Source organism: Schistocerca serialis, chromosome 3, assembly GCF_023864345.2.
Source record: "Schistocerca serialis cubense isolate TAMUIC-IGC-003099 chromosome 3, iqSchSeri2.2, whole genome shotgun sequence".
Classification (NCBI taxonomy): domain Eukaryota; kingdom Metazoa; phylum Arthropoda; class Insecta; order Orthoptera; family Acrididae; genus Schistocerca; species Schistocerca serialis.
The window spans coordinates 258,434,029-258,451,406 of NC_064640.1; the positions used below are offsets into that span (position 1 = coordinate 258,434,029).

The 17,378-nt window shown below is 44.8% G+C and overlaps 1 protein-coding gene across 1 annotated transcript in view; it reads left to right on the plus strand.

Annotated features, from left to right (window-relative positions):
* Positions 1 to 17,378, plus strand: part of LOC126470028 (E3 ubiquitin-protein ligase HUWE1) — a 458,288-nt gene that overhangs the window by 44,481 nt on the left and 396,429 nt on the right. The gene's annotated exons all lie outside the window — the stretch shown is intronic.

Here is a 17,378-nt window from a genome sequence, read left to right on the forward strand (position 1 = left end):
AGTTCGAGCACTGTATGCCATTAGCTATCTTTCTGGAAAGTGTACCTGTTGGTGGTTGGTGATGTAACTCTGTCAGATGAAAACAGGGGTGTATGTTCATTCTGTGAACATCTTACAGGAAGACGTTTACAAGGAAAAACTATTTCATTTGGTAGTGCGCAATACATCAAAAGTAAAGTGGCACATCCAAGGATATGCACATAAATGATGCATGCTACTGCATACTGGTTGTGTGTGTCCCATTGCTTAGACCAGTGCTACAGATTTGCCTGTTTTGTCTGATGAGACAGATGGGACATGGCACAGTAAAAACAGTATCAAAGGTGGAGTGAACTGTAATTTAGCTATATACTATTGGCTATTAAAATTAAAACAGCTGAAGATGCCATGCAACTAACGTCATGTTGTCATGCTTGGATTTGAAAACGTTCACGTTTCAGCACAACCCTCCAGTGTCCAGAGTAACACCATCTAAATTATGTGTATAAGGAAAGATAATCCAGTGGATTTTGTGAGGTGGTGGGACAGTTTTTCATATCGTCCTATTTCTTGGGTGTAGATCACTATGCATCACATATGTACTTTTCTCTGAACAAGAAAGAAACTGTCTCAAAAGTAAATATTACTCCTTAGTCCACCCACAAAACAAGGTCCTGTTAGCTATTCAGATAGGTAACCTGAGAGTAGTCATATCAGTAGTCTTCATTTCTGCTTGCTGATATCTCACTTTCGCAACTGCAAGGGGAGATTTTTCACTGAAATTATGTAAACTTAGTTGTTACAAAATGTCCACGTATTACGAATTATTCTTGATAAAACACAAAGTTGAACATCATACAGCTGTTAATGTTTTCCTCAGCCCCTGACATTTAGATTGGAAAATCCTTCTAAAGCTCCAATAATAATAGTTAATGTTCATTTTACACCAGTTTAGTCAGTGATGGCTTTGGTCACCTATAAAATCAAAAGTAGAAGGTTGCACCCACCTCGTGGATTTTTGATACAGGCAGTACATAAAAACTAGCAAATATTGAAAAGTCTGAAGCAACATCACCATTTAGTCTACATATACATTCATAAATTCCACACAAACATTCAAATCCATAAAATGGAAACTAAAAGTCAGCATATTCCCACTTGGGATGCATACATTGTTCTGAATATAGTCACCTGAGGCTCACGCTCACCAGCTATGTCCCAAGCAACAGTTATGCACTCACAACTTCATTCAGGAAGTTCTCACAATGACTGATGCCTGTGGACTAAATCCCTTTGGCTCTAATGATTTTTTACTGGATGTGGTCAGCATTAAGAACACAACACACTTAACCACTAGTGCATCAGACTGCTTGCTCAAAAAGCACACTTACTCAACACCATGTCTTGAGTATTTTTCCCAACTGGGATTCTATTTCCATTCTACTTTTTCTTTGATGGAGGGATTTTAGTTCCATACTTTTTTCTGCAATACAGAAATATTTCTAGAATAAACTGACCAAATTTGGACTCCCTATTTAAACAATTACAGTCTGTACAAATTTTTTAATGAAACTACTCATTGTCCCTCCCCCCTGAACTTGCTACTTAAAAACATTTGTACCTAAAGTATTACACACATTAGTGTGAAAACTACATTAATCTGAAATTTCTACTTACAGATCTCTGGAAGGACAGATAATCCACAACATTTTAGCTTAAGCTATGTCGAATTCCGCATTTAAAAGAGAGAGAGAGAGAGAGAGAGAGAGAGAGAGAGAGAGAGAGAGAGAGGCAGGCAACATGGACCTCAGGATGATGCTTCAATAATATAATACACCTACTATCAAAATTTAAAGTTTGCAGCTTAGTCTCGTGCCACCAAAAATTACAAACAACACAGATTTTTATGAAAACTATGACTTTAATCACTTCCAAACTCAGGATTTGGTACTTTTATTTGTATTAGGTTGGTGGATAAGTTGGTAGCACTTCTGTTTCACAAGTTGGTATTCTCATTGCTTTGGGTTTATTTATAGATTGTCATTTTTTACTTGTAGTTCACTTTTATTCTTTGAGTTTACATATTGTCATTGTGTCATTTGGAGATACCGCGTGAAGTTATGGACCTAGAAAATGAAGTGCCTAGTGGAGAAATCAGAACATTTCCAACATATTCTTCTGTTCAAGTGCAATAGAGCGGTGATAGCAGCACAGGCAGCCAGAAACATTTGTGCTCTGTATGGGGATAATGCCATTGGACAGAGCACAGAAGAAAGTGTTTCTTTCATTTTAAGGATTGTTTTGACACTCCTCCATGGTTTGAGGTAGATTGTTTAATCACATTAATCAACAAGGGTCCTCGTACTCAATGTGATGAACTACAATCATCCCATCATCATGCCACGTTTGCCTGCAGTGGAGAAGATTAAAAAATCTGGTGTATGGGTACCACAGGCTCTAAGCCAAAATAGCAAAAAATCAATGGATGGTCATTTGTACATCTCTGTTTGCTCGTCAGTATGATTGTGAAAAACACTGACCATTCCTGTCCTGTATCGTTATTGGTGTCTTGGTGTCTTTATGCTAACACAAGGAAAATAATGGAATGGTTGATTGTAAACAAAGCAGCAACTCCCCATACAAAGACTTGCACGCATCCACAAAAGAACAGCAATGGTGTGGTGTACTGTGAATTCCTTTCTGAGGTATAATTATCACTGCTGACATTTATCATCAACAACTGAGATGTCTTGCAGACACAATCCAAGAACAATGACCAGGAAGATTTTGTGAAGTGATGTTACTTCACAGTAATGCCCATGTTTTGCTAGACTGACAACACTGTACAGGATTTGGGTTGGGAAGTCATTCCGTGCCCACATAAATCACTAATTCACCTGATCTTGTGCACTTCGAGTTCCACCTTTTCAGCTCTATTGAACAGCCTTCAAGGAACTTCCTTTCCATATGAAAATTCACTCCGAGCATGGCTTGACAAATTCATGGCGTCAAAACCATGTGATTCCTACAGTTGCAGAGTCAAAAAGTTACCCCTGCATTGACAAACTGTTGTAAATAGTGAAGGAGACTATATTATTGCTAACTAAAGTCTATGTTTGGTGTATCTGTTGTGTGTAATAATGAACTTATACACCAACCCAATATCTGTACAGTTTAAAGAACAATTTTCATTATGTTAATTATTCTGATTTGTAAGTATGTTGTGGTGTGATCTCTCCCCCCCCTCCCCCCAAATCCCTGCTATCTCACAACTGTTGTAAGTGATCAAAATCGTTTACTTCCTCACAGTTTCTCATTAATTAGTAATATAGCACTGTTTGTGAAGGGTTTGTATTATGCCTATGTAAGGAGGAGATAAATCTATCAGTGTGTATGAGAATTACAGTGGCAGGATCATGGTCTATTCAGACAATGGTTTATCATTCCATGTTATTCCTGCTCATGTTGGTTGGGATCCTACAACTGTCTTGCAAATACGGTGGGTTCAGTGGGGCCATGCTTCGTTGCATGTCATATCTGAATGGGCCCATTCGACTAACACCAGAGGTGACAAACGGTTCCCTCATTTATTGCAGGATTATATAGTTATGTCACATACCTTGAGTCAGGAAACGGACTTGAGTGCAGCAAGACAAGTCTCATCACGGGCGGTAGCTCCGTGAGGCTATTTGCAGATGACACGGTTGTCTACAAGAAAGTAGCAACATCAGAAGACTCGTACGTACTCCAGGAGGACCTGCAGAGGATTAATGCATGGTGCGACAGCTGGCAGTTTTCCCTAAACGTAGATAAATGTAATATAATGCGCATACATAGGGGCAGAAATCCATTCCAGTACGATTATGCCATAGGTGGTAAATCATTGGAAGCGGTAACGACCGTAAAATACTTAGGAGTTACTATCCGGAGCGATCTGAAGTGGAATGATCACATAAAACAAATAGTGGGAAAAGCAGGCGCCAGGTTGAGATTCATAGGAAGAATTCTAAGAAAATGTGACTCATCGACGAAAGTAGCAGCTTACAAAACGCTTGTTCGTCCGATTCTTGAGTATTGCTCATCAGTATGGGACCCTTACCAGGTTGGATTAATAGAAGAGATAGACATGATCCAGCGAAAAGCAGCGCGATTCGTCATGGGGACATTTAGTCAGCGCGAGAGCGTTACGGAGATGCTGAACAAGCTCCAGTGGCGGACACTTCAAGAAAGGCGTTACGCAATACGGAGAGGTTTATTATCGAAATTACGAGAGAGCACATTCCGGGAAGAGATGGGCAACATATTACTACCGCCCACATATATCTCGCGTAATGATCACAATGAAAAGAGCCGAGAAATTAGAGCAAATACGGAGACTTACAAGCAGTCGTTCTTCCCACGCACAATTCGTGAATGGAACAGGGAAGGGGGGATCAGATAGTGGTACAATAAGTACCCTCCGCCACACACCGTAAGGTGGCTCGCGGAGTATAGATGTAGATGTAACATGTGGAGCACTATGGACTGACAGCATGGTGACTGTCGCAGCTTCCCTTGAAGTGACAGCAGAGGCATATAGTGTTGTGCCCAACAGCAACAGTGGACACGGAGGTGGAACCACACATCCCCATCGTCTTTTCAAAGTTCCTGTCCTGTGTACAGTGAATGTGGACAGAATCATGTTATGAAGGCTCAGAGGTGAACAAACATTACCATATGGCAGTTGTCGTAAGGGCCCAGCACCTGGTGTGTTTGTGTGGGGTGCCACTGGATACACAACATGATCACCCCTATTTTGCCTAGCCAGTAATTTGGGAAGCAATTACTATATATTTGACGTGTAAAGGCCAATGGATGTGCTCTGTTTTGGAGGTAACTATGATCTATTTCTACAACATAACACAAGACTGCATGTTTGATGCTTTTGCTGTCCTCATGTACCTCCATACAGAGTATGTTGGAGTGATGGTCTGGCCAGCACATTCTCCAGAACTCTCACCAATTGAATACATCTAGTAACGCATGCCGCAACTTGTCGGCCACTACGACTGATGAACCTGAGCATGCAGCTGAAGCAACATGGAATAACATATCCTTATCCCTCATTGGAGTGAGGTTTGGCTCAATTCCCAACTGGGTTAGAGCCATTTTACACTAAATTTCACACTCTGTACACTTAAGTCACCAACAGATGTACTAATGTATTCTTCCTGCTATACTGTATGTACATAGTAGGTAACATTCAGTTTTGACTTAACCATCTCTACCCGTCTAAAATTTCTTCCACATTACACAAAAAATTATGTATTAATCTGTGAAAGTAGTTCTGTCTACCAGCCTTCCATCTTGATCCCCTTTCACTTCAGTTTGTCGAAACCAAGAATTAGGGTGATTATGTTGATAGAAAACATTGTTAGTATTCCCATAAATCCTACCTGGTGGCATGCTGTGTCCTAGTCATTCTAAGTGACACATTGTGGGGAATGGACTGGACTAGCCTCTTTATAGACCCCTGTTCTGATTGAAGCTGGACTGTAAGCGTATAGTATATTAATCTGAACAACTGCCACTCTCAATCACAATACATCACTGCGAAATCTGTTTGGCAACTGGTGCATTTCCTAACCAGTCCAGCCAGAGTATCTGAGGCAGCTGCCAAACTACTGCTGTCAATGTGGCCTGATTTCTATTCTGCTGATATGCCTGTCAGTTCTACTGTCCAGCCACCTATATTATGCTTTCATTTTTGATAACTCCCTTGACCACCAACATGAGGTAGCTTCTGCTTCTTTGGGGTCTCCTGGGTTAGCTTTCGTATTCTGTACCAAAAGCTTCATCTCATGTTGTCAGCTACATTCCTGAGGGGTAAGAGCATTACTCCCACCTTGGCTTTCTGCAGAGATCTGGGTACAACTTAGCTCCTGAAGAACAATACTCCGACTTCAATCATTTGTACAATATTTCTACTGCGTTGCACATAGCTTGTGAATAGCACCTTCATGTATACTGATTGCTCTAGGAATGACTGGTGTGGGATGCAACTTCATTGTTTACAAAGAGTATTTTAGGTATTGTCTTTGAGATCAGTACTTGATTTTTACTGCAAACACTTTTGTTCTTCATTAGACTACACTCTACATCCAGTGACACAGTTTCTCTAATTGTTGTATACTCAGATTCCTTTAGCCGGTGTGTACTGTAACCATTCTGCATTTTTGTAGAGTGGATCCAGGATTTCCTTCATTACTTGCTGGTGCCAAAGTGGGAGCAATATGGCTCACTGACATGCTGGCATAACTTAAAACTGCTGATGCTGCTGGTAAAATTTTAATTCTACTACTGTCATATTATCTGTTTTGTCCCCTCAAATGATCTGTGCATTGCTATACACTGGAAGATTTTGTTGTTCTGTCACAAACACTGGTCGTGTCTACATAGGATCAAAGTCAGGGATATTAAATTAATTTCTACAGCTTGGAAGGCTTTCCATCATCCTCAAGTGGCAACCCTGTAATTGACCACTGACAGTGTTCAGTGTCCTGATCAAGTGTTGTACACTTCACCAGATAGCCTCTCAAAAGTGTGGTTTTAATTGTTAATTTCTCCTCTCCAATATTTGTTGCTTTTGAAGTAGTGTTCCAATTCTACAGTCATTAGTCCTTACATAGTTACCCATCTTACTTACCTGATTTGGAAAATTCCGTCCTCAGCTGTTTTGCACAAAAAAATCACATTGCATTTAAACTACTTGGGAGACTATCCAATTATGACCCAGATGCATAACATGCTGAATTACTCTGTCATGTAGTATGCAACAACACAGTGAATTTGAAGACAGTCAAAAAATGGACACACACACACACACACACACACACACACACACAACACACACACACACACACACACACACACACACACCACACCACACAAAAGTATCAAGACACCCCTATAGAATGCAGAATTGAGCACTAGAGGAGGACCTGCCAGTATAAAAGGTGGTGATGAGTGCTGTGTGTTGTAAGTAGAGAAGCAGTAACATCAGATTGGGTCGTTCAGGAGATCTCATTGACTTAATGTGATCTATTAATTTGATGTCACATGAATAACATATCAATCAGGGATGTTTTAACATTTCTAAAGCTGCCTAAGATGACTGTTGATGTGATTGTGTAGTGGAAATGTGAAGGAACAACCACAGCTAAACCTAGACCACACAACGTAAGTACTGACAGACTAGATCCCTTGAGCATTGCGGAGGGTGATTGGAACTCATGAGTGATTCCTTCCACTGAGTTTATCTATTTTTTTTACATAGTGCCACCACAGGTGCAACTAGCAGAATACTGTGCATGCGGGGTTGAGAAGAACGGGGTAGAATGGTTGAGTAGATCCTCGTAAGATAAGTTTCTGTAGCAGACACTTAGCAACTCTTGAGGTGGTGTAAAAAGCGATGTGACTGGACAGTGGATGACTGAGAAGGTGTAATTTGGAGTAATGTATCATGTTATACCATGTAACAGTCCGGTGAAAGGGTTTAGGTTTTGTGTATGTCTGGAGAAATTACCAACAATCACGTGTTGCCAACAGTGGAGTATGGAGGAGGCGGTGTTAGAACATGGGGGTGTTACACATGGTTAGGGTGTGATCCACTTATTGCACTTAAGGAAATGCTAATTTTGGAAGGTTAATAGCACATTTTATGGCATTGTGTACTGTGTAGAGGAAAAGATTAGAGAGGATGACTGACTGTATCATCATGACGCCATCATGTGGTGTCAGGTTTTACAGTTGCCCCATGGCGTTTTCTCACCTGTCGTAAGAGGCGACTATTGGGAGTCTTTCCATTTGATAAAGTTTTTTACCTTCATATTTTGACTATTCTTTGGACTTGCAAAAGTTTTCACTTTTTAACACTTTTCCCCCTCATATTTTTTGACTTTTTAAATTTTGCTCTTCATTTTTGGTTTGATTTCCACTTTCCAAATTTTACAGAAGTGCAGGCCATGGGGGAAGGGTGCCTTACTGTGGTGCATTAACTCTCCACTGTGCACTATCATCTTTTGCACCCACTAATCAAGTGATCCGTCTTGCACCCGAAATCCAGTGCATTAGCCAGTGTGTCATGGTGGGGTTGTCATGTACCCTCTCTGTGGCAACCTCCATTATAATGCGGGTATCACACTGCTGATGCCTGAGCTGTAAACTGCCCGTGTCGGCCAAGGAATTGGGTACCTATCCAATTTGGGGTACCAGGACTCTAGGCAATGGCTAATGAGCCAGGTGGCCTTTCCATTCCTGGAATGGTACTCATGGGGAAAGCCTCTGATTGGAGTGAGTGGTATCGGGGCAGATGATCTGCAGTGAAACAGTGGTTATACCAACAGGCTGTCTCAGCAGTCAGAAACAGTGGTTTTAATGCACAGGCTTACAGTCCTATGGCGTTTCTATCTTTGACCATGTCTCAAGACAAGAGCCGGGTAAGGAGAAATGGAAGTGGACAGTTTACAGAGTTCTTGGTTTGTTCTCAATTTGATGGAGAATATTTCACTACAACGAAGCCACTGTTTTTCATTGAAAGTATTGAAGATCAGTTTGGGGAGATTGTTGCAACAGAGATGATGAGAAATGGATATTTGCTGATCAGAACATTGCACGCCAACCAGTCAAGGGCACTTCAGGCCTGTGTCAAGTTAGGAGATATACCAGTCACCATTTCTCCTCATAAGGAGCTCAGAATAAAAGGTATTATCTTCCATCGGACCTAACACTACAAACTGATGAGCTGTGTACTAATCTGGCACGGCATGGAGTCTGTTTTGTTCGCCGCTTCCAGAGGGGACCCAAGAATAATAGTGGACACTGGAGCTTTTATCATAGCTTTCAAAGGCAATGTTTTATCTGAACAGGTTAAGGTCTTGGTTTATAGGTGTGATGTCAGGCCATACTTTCCACCTCCAATCAGATCTTTTTAAGTGCAAAAGGTTTGGACACACAACTTCCCACAGTTCTAATGATGCTGTCTGTAGGACAAGTGGATGTGTCCCCCCCTATGTGACCAACCACCTCAATGTGTCAACTGTCTAGAACCACATCCTCCTCATTCAACGCAATGCTCAGTGTTTAAGGGAGAAGACAATTCAAGAATATAAAATGCAATTGCCTGTCTTCTCAACATGGAAAGAAAAAGTTTGAAAGACTTCATCCGACCATTGTCACAGTCCATACCTCACACGACAAAAAGGTCTCACATGACCCCTCCTGGCCCTGGTTGTATTCCAGGGCCTGCCCTACAGTTGGGGGAGGGAACATCATATCATCTCCCCCCCCCCCCCAAACACACAGCACTGCTGGTTCCCACACCATAGGTATAGCCAGAGATGCCTAATCATCCTCTGGCGACATCAGGGATGAGGACACAAGTCAAGCTCCTCCCTCTTAAGATGAGGGCCAGCAGCCATACCCCAGTGCAGGCCCGGGGGTTAGAATATTCCCTGTTGTAAGAGGTGACTAAAAGGAGTCCCACACTTTTTTGGTCCTACGAGTTCAGGTCCCATTCTATGGTTTGACCTGCCATTTTCAAAATTCTACAGAAGTGCGGGCCATATGGGGAAGTACACATTAACGTGGTGCACGAGTTATCCATAGTGCTCTTAGATTCGATCTCCTGAATCTCTTGTCATGGCTTTGCATCTCCACCTGCGATTTAACTACTTAGCCGAGGACACTTTCCAGGGTATGTCATCTTCTTCCACTGTCTCCAGTCCTCTTTTGCCGCCAGGACAATACTGGATTTCTCTGCGCCCAATATCCAGCACAGTAGCCACTCCATTGTGGTGGGGCCATCATGTACCCATTTGGTGGTAGCCCCCTGACAACACAGGGATCACACTGCTGAAGCCTGAGCTGTAAAAATCCCCATGTATACCAAGGAGTAGATACCTGTCTTCCTGGGGCACAGGACTCCCGGCAACGGCCATTGTGCCAGTTGGCTTTTGCTGTGGCTGAGTGGCGCCTGTAGGGAGAGCCCCTGATTGGAGAGTGTGGCATCAGGACGAATGACCCGCAATCAATTGGACTAAGTCATCTCTAGCTGGTGACCGTACAGCACTGACAGTCTCTAAGGAGGGCAAGATCGAATACAAAGCTGACAGGTATGACCCTAAATCGTTTCCCTCCCTCACTACACCACGGGAGGAACGTAGGGCTACAGAACGGAGAGAGAGCTATATTCGCCTCAGTTTTTGGTCTGTAGCTGAACTGATGGGGACTCCTTCCTACCTATGAAGCCTCAATTTTTCATTGAACACCTTGAGGATAAGTTTGGAGAAGTGACAGTGCTGTCAGAGATGCGAAATGGTGCTGTCTTGATTCAGACAGCATCCCCAGTGATATTCCTGTTTCCATAACTCCCCATAAAGGCCTCAAGATGGTCCAGGGGATCATTTTCCATCGTAATCTCTTGCATTCTGACAACGAGCTCTGCGTCAATTTAGAACGGCGGGGTGTTCATTTTATCCAGTGCATTTACAGGGGACCCAAAGACAACAGGGTTGGTACCGGTGCCTTCATCTTGGCCTTTGAGGGTGATCCATTGCCTGGAAAGGTCAAGGTGATGGTTTAATGTTGTGACGCTAAATCATATGTCCCTCCTCCTATGCAGTGCTTTCAGTGCTGGTAGTTCGGGCACGTCTTCCTGCTGCACTTCCTGCGCCACATGTCGAGACTGCGGACATCCAGTGCACCCAGATACTCAATGTGCGCCTCCTCCCACTAGCATCAATTGTGGAGAGCACCACTCCCCATGCTCGCCAGGCTGCCCAGTATTCCAAAAGGAGCGGAAAATCATGGAGTACAAGACCCTGTACCGGTTGACTTGCACAGAGGCTAAACATAAATTCGAAAGATAACACCCCATTCGGTTGACATCGACATACGCTGCAGCTATGTCACCATCGCAATCCCAAGTGCCAGGGGTTCCTCACTCTGTGCCACAAACAGTGGCCCCTCCGGGCCACCAGAATACATCTGCCCACTTGGTGGTAGGAGGCAAATCTTCCTCCTTTGCTCCCAAAGCACCTACTTCGGGAGCAAGGCCTCCAAATGCAGGAGACATCGGTCCCCCTCCCCCCTACTGGAGAAGGAACAGCCTCCTCTGGTTCCTCTCGTGTGGAAGGGATCCCCTGGGGCCCTCTCTTCCAAGGTCTCCACTACTGCCATGGCGGACACTTGCCAGTGGCTCAAGGAGCCAAAAGGTGCTGGACGAGGAGCTATAGGGTCTTCCTCTGTGCCTAAAGCTGCTTCGTAGAAATCTTTACAGCAGGCCCCTAAAGAGAAGTGAGAGAGCAAGGAAACTAAGAAGTCTGCTAAGAAACAGGACTCTCTGGTGGCCTAAAAAAAAACCACTACCCATCAAATCTGCATCTGAGGATGCAGTAGAGATCATAGCGTCCCATGCGGACCTGGATCTGACAGATCCCTCATCAACCATAGAAATGGCTACAAATACTCAATCGGTAGCAGCAGGTGACCCTGGCATAACCTGCCTCCTTGTGTACTCAATGCCTTCTCAGCATCACGATAATGTCATCTTCCAGTGGAATTACGGTGGTTTTTCCACCACCTGGCTGAGCTACAACAACTGTTAAGCTTCACACCTGCTTTATACATTGCCCTTCAGGAAACATGGTTGCCGGAAATGCGGACCCCTGCCCTCCTTAGCTATAGGGGATATTAAAAAAACCGTAGTGAATATAATAGTGTCAGGTGCAGTTTCCGTCGATGTCCTGAACTCAGTAGGCAGTGAACCTGTGCCCCTTCAAACCCCTCCTGAAGCTATGGCTGTCAGAATAAGGACGACGCAGGAAATAACTGTCGCCAATGTATATGTTCCTCCAGATGGTGCAGTACCCCTGAACGCATTGGCTGCATGGATTGATGAACTCCTTAAATCTTTCCTACTTTCGGGAGATTTTAACATTCATAACCACTTGTGGTGTAACACCATGCTTACTGGCCGTGGCAGAGATGTCGAAAATTTACTGTCACAACTTGACCTCAGCCCCTTAAATACAAGTGCCCCCACGCATTTCAGTGTGGCACATGGCACATATTTGGCCATTGATCTCTCGGTTTGCAGTCCTGGCCTTCTCCCATCTATCCACTGGAGAGCACATGACGACCTGTGTGGTAGTGACCACTTCCCCACCTCCCAGTCACTGCCCTGGCATCTTGCCCGTGGCCACCTGCACAGATGGGCTTTAAACAATGCAGTCTGGGAAGCTTTCATCTCTGCTGTCAGCGTTGAATCTCCCCCTCATAGTAACATTGATGTGGTGGTTGGGCAGGTAACTACAACAATCGTTTCTGCGGTGGAAAACGCGATCCCTCGTTCTTTGGGGTGCCCCCGGCGAAAAAGTCCCTTTGTGGTAGCTGGAAGTCGCTGAGGCAATTAAGGAACGTCAGCGAGCTCTACAGTGGCACCCTTCCCTGGGGCACCTCATAGCCTTTAATCATCTCCGTGCCCGCGTTCATCAGCTAATCAAAGAAATGGAAACAGGAGTGTTGGGAGAGTTACGACTCGACCATTGGGTGCCATACGTCACCTTCCCAAGTCTAGGCAAAGTTCAAACGAGTTTCTGGGTACCAGACCCCAACAGGTGTTCCCAATGTTAATGTAAAAGGCATGTTATCTACAGACGCATATGCAAATCCCCCCCCCCCCCCCCCGGGCCTTCCGCACTCTCAAACAGCGGATGGAAAGGAAAGACCTCTTGTTCACTACATGCCACAGTGAACCCTATAATGCCCCATTTACAGAGTGGAAGTTCCTCGTTGCCCTTGCAAATTGCCCTGACACAGCTCATGGACCAGATCGGATCCACAGTCAGATGATTAAACATCTCTCATCTGACTACAAGCGACATCTCCTCATCTTCAACCGGATCTGGTGCGATGGCATCTTTCCGTCACACTGGTGGGAGAGCATCATCATACAAGGGCTCAAACTTGGCAAAAACCTGCTTGATTTGGATAGCTATCAGCCCATCAGCCTCACCAACATTCTTTGTAAGCTGCTGGAATGTATGGTGTGTCGGCGGTTGGGTTGGGTCCTGGAGTCATATGGCCTACTGGCTCCATGTCAGGGCGGTTTCCACCAGGGTCACTCTCCCACTGATAATCTTGTGTCCCTCAAGTCTGCCATCCGAACAGCCTTTTCCAGATACCAACACCTTGTTGCCAACCTTTTTTTTTATTTATGAAAAGCGTATGGTACCACCGGTGACGACATATCCTTGGCACATTACTACGGTATGTTGATGATTTTCACTTATGGACCGTCTGACAGCAACTGAATAAAACACAATTTTAGTGCCATACGCGTTTCGCCTTTATTTTCTGCAAGGCATCATCAGTGGCAGGTTGCGTAGACAGTTTCTTACATATTACGCTCCTGTTGCATTTTTGGTCTTGTTCTTCTTCCTATGAGCGCCAATTTGCTGCTTTTTTCCTGCATTCCACAGCACTATGCACTGAACGCTTTTTTTTAATGCAATGTTTTGGTTTCTGTTGCCGACTGTCCATTGAAGATGCCTTGGCACATTATACGAGTGGGGGTCTCCGATGCCAAAATTTCCTGTCGCTTCGTACTTTCTGCGTCCAAGTTGGTGCCTCCCATAGTCGTCGTCCCCCCCCCCCCCCCCCCTCCCCACACCACATCCAGGAGAATGGGCTCCTGCAGGGTCCTGTATTGAGTGTGTGTCTATTTGTAGTGGCCATTAACGGTCTAGCACCAGCTGTAGGGCCATCCGTCTCACCTTCTCTGTAAGCAGACAACTTCTGCATTTTATACTGCTCCATCAGTACTGGTGTTGCTGAGTGGCACCTACAGGGAGACATCCACAAAGTGCAGTCCTGGGGTCTAGCCCATGGCTTCCAGTTTTTGGCTGCAAAGTCGTGTATTATTCACTTCTGTCGGCGTCGTACCGTTCATCCGGAACCAGAAGTTTAATGATGATCCCCTCACTGTAGTGGAGACATATCGATTCTTAGGAAAGTTTTTCGACGCCCAGTTGACTTGGCTTCCTCACCTTCATCAGCTTTAGTTGAAGTGCTGGCTGCACCTCAATGCCCTCCACTGCCTGAGCAACAAAAGCTGGGATGCAGATTGCTCTACGCTGCTGCAGCTCTACAGAGTCCTTGTACAATCCCGTCTTGACTGTGGGAATCTGGTTTATGGTTCAGTGGCGTTCTTAGCATTGCGTTTACTCGACCCAGTGCACCACAGTGGCATTCGACTAGCACTGGGAGCAGGAGTGTTCAATCCCTTCTGACTGAACTGGAATCCTTGCTTTACCACCTATACTCGAGGTCCATTCGCGTACACCTCCATGGTGTACACCTAGGCCGTGGCCTCGCCAGGACCTTTCACATGGCCCAAAGGACTCAGTTCATCCTGCGGCTCTCCGCTGTGAGGTCCTCTCGATTCTTGATATGTACCAAGGCCATGAAGTGATTTACACCGACGGCTCGATGGCTGGTGGTCACATCGGTTTCACGTATGTCGATGGAGAACATATTGAACAGCATTCCTTGCCCAATGGCTGCAGTGTTTGCACTGCAGAGCTGGTGGCTGTATCTCGTGCTCTCGAACACATCCATTCATGCCCTGGGGAGTCATTTCTACTATGTACTGATTCCTTGAGCAGCCTACAAGCTATCGACCAGTGGTACACTCATCATCCTTGGGCAGTGACCATCCAGGAGTCCATCTATGCCCTGGAACAGTCCAGTCATTCAGTGGTGTTTGTCTTGACCCCAGGACACGTCGGAATCCCAGGCAACGAAGTTGCTTACAGGCTGACCAAACAGACTACATGGATACCACTTACGGAGATCAGCATTCTAATAACTGAACTGCGTTCGTTTTTACGCCGCTAGGTTTTTTTGGCTTTGGAAGACTGAATGGCTCAGTCTCAGTACGCACAACCTGCGTGCCACTAACGAGACTACGAATGTGTGGCAGTCCTCCGTGCAGGCCTTTCCGGTTCTCTGCCGGTTCAATATTGGCCACGCTTGGGCGACCCAGAACTACCTCCTGTGCTGTGAAGACCCGCCTCAGTGTTGATGCGGTGCACGGTTCACAGTGGCCCACATTCTGGTGTACTATCCCACTTAGAATGCCATGTGACGAAATCTTCGCTTACTGGACTCGTTGCTGCTAATTTTATATGGCAACGCCTCATCAGCTGATTTAGTATATGTTTTATTCATGAGGGTGGGTTTTATCATTTGATTTAAGTTTTAGCACATGTCTTTTGTCCCTCTGCTCCCACCACTCTAGTGCTTATAGGACGGAGGTTTTAATGTGTTGCTGAGGGGCTGGCTTTTTCTTTTTATTCTCATGGTCAGCCAGCCATGGTAATCTGTTTTGTCGTTTTAATCTCTTCTAGCTGCTTCTTTAGTTTCTGTGGTTTTCTTCTCCCCTTTTGTCCATTCAAGTGTTTGTTGTGCTTCCGTCGTTCTTGTGGCTTTTCATTTCTCTCCATTTTGTGTTGTCAGTCTCGCTTGTTTTATTCTCACTGTTGTGCTATTGTTTTATTTGGAACAAGGGACCGATGACTTAGCAGTTTGGTCTCTTCCCCCCCCCCCCCCCCCCCCGCCCCCCTCCTCTTTCAAACAAACCAACCAACCAGCAGCCACAGGCTGAAGAAAAGTATGATCCTACGCGCTCTCGGAAGATAATATGGGTAAATCTTCACAGAAATTGAAGTCTCACAACTTTAAGAAGGATAAGCTCTGGATGTTCTTCTCAGCATGCCTTTGTACACTGACAACATATTACACAATCAGGTGAACGATGACCTGACAGCGAAGTAATCGCACACACATTTTCCATTCGTCACTTTCTCATACCTGATTCCAATGCTCCCTCAATGTAACTGTAATGGCTACTATCGCCATCTGACCAAACTCCATCATTTAATGACTACTTAGTCCATAATTGGCTTAGCACTTCAGGAAACACAGTTTGCAGCAACACAACTCCCTGCTCGGACATTACCAATCATGCCAATGTTGAGAGAGCATCCGGTGTGGTCTGTACACTCTTATTCTCTGATACTTCCAATGAGCAGGTGCCCCTTACCACTGCACAAGAGGTGGAGACTGTTAGTATCAACCTGTCACTTCAGGTGACATGTGTAATGTGTATCCACCCCAAGATGGACCTTTCCAGTATGAGTTACCTCCCCCCTACCTCTCATTAGGAGCCTTCAGTGCCAATAATCATCTGTGGGGCAGCTACACTGTCTCGTAAATGAAGAGTATGAGACTACCACCTTTCAAAATAGTATGTCTGCCTACTCAACATTGGAGCTGCAAAACATTTCAGTGTAGCCCACAGAACATACTTGGCTATTGAGCTCACAGTTTGCAGCCGGAATATCGTATCCTGATTCAGTGGCACATCTATGGCGATCTTTGAAAGCGACCATTTCCCGATTGTTCTATACCTCTCCACTCACGCAGCTGGAACATGCTCCACATTGTTACTTTGGAAAGCTGACTGGCACGCTTTCTCCTCTACAGCCACTTCTGCAGCCAGTCATGTGAGGAATATTGACAAAGTGGTACTATTGTTCATGCTGCAGCGGCAATGATGCCGTGCTCGTCTGGCTCATCCCAACGGCTGCTGGTGCCATGGTGATACAAAGATACAGCCACAGCTATCAAGGAACATCACATTGATTCCATCATATTTGCAGAATGTTTTGTGGCACACTTCGCTGAAGTGTCTGCTTGCAGTAATTGCTATCCTCGTTTCCTGACCCGGAAACACCTTATAGGGTACTGCCCACTATTCTTCCATGCACACAGCTCTCTAGCATGTAAGGCCCCTTCCCTTTAAGGAAATAGGAGATTCATAGTGCTTTGGCAGTATGTCAAGATCTGGCCCCTGGACCCGACAAAATCCATAGCCAAATGCTCAGGCATCTTTGTGCTGACTGCATAAAACATGCTTTTTTAATTGTATTTGGTGGAAAGGAGATTTTTCTTTCAATGGTGGGAATCTATTACTATTCCTGTCCTGAAACTGAGAAACGTTCCTAAATATTTTAACTAACTACTGGACAATCTTTGATGAGCGGGCTGTGCAAGCTATTCAAATGAATGCTCAACCACCGTCTTTGTTGGTGAGTTGAAGCCGGAGGGCACATATCACAATTCCAAAGTGGCTTTCAGGCTTTTCGGTCCACCACAGATCACCTGGTTCGTCTGGGACCTGTGGTATGCAATGCTTTCGTGCAACACCAACCTCTGATTTTTGTGTTCTTTCACCTACAGAAAGCATACTATGTCGCCTGGCAACATCCCCATCCTGTGTACGTTGTGTGAGTGAA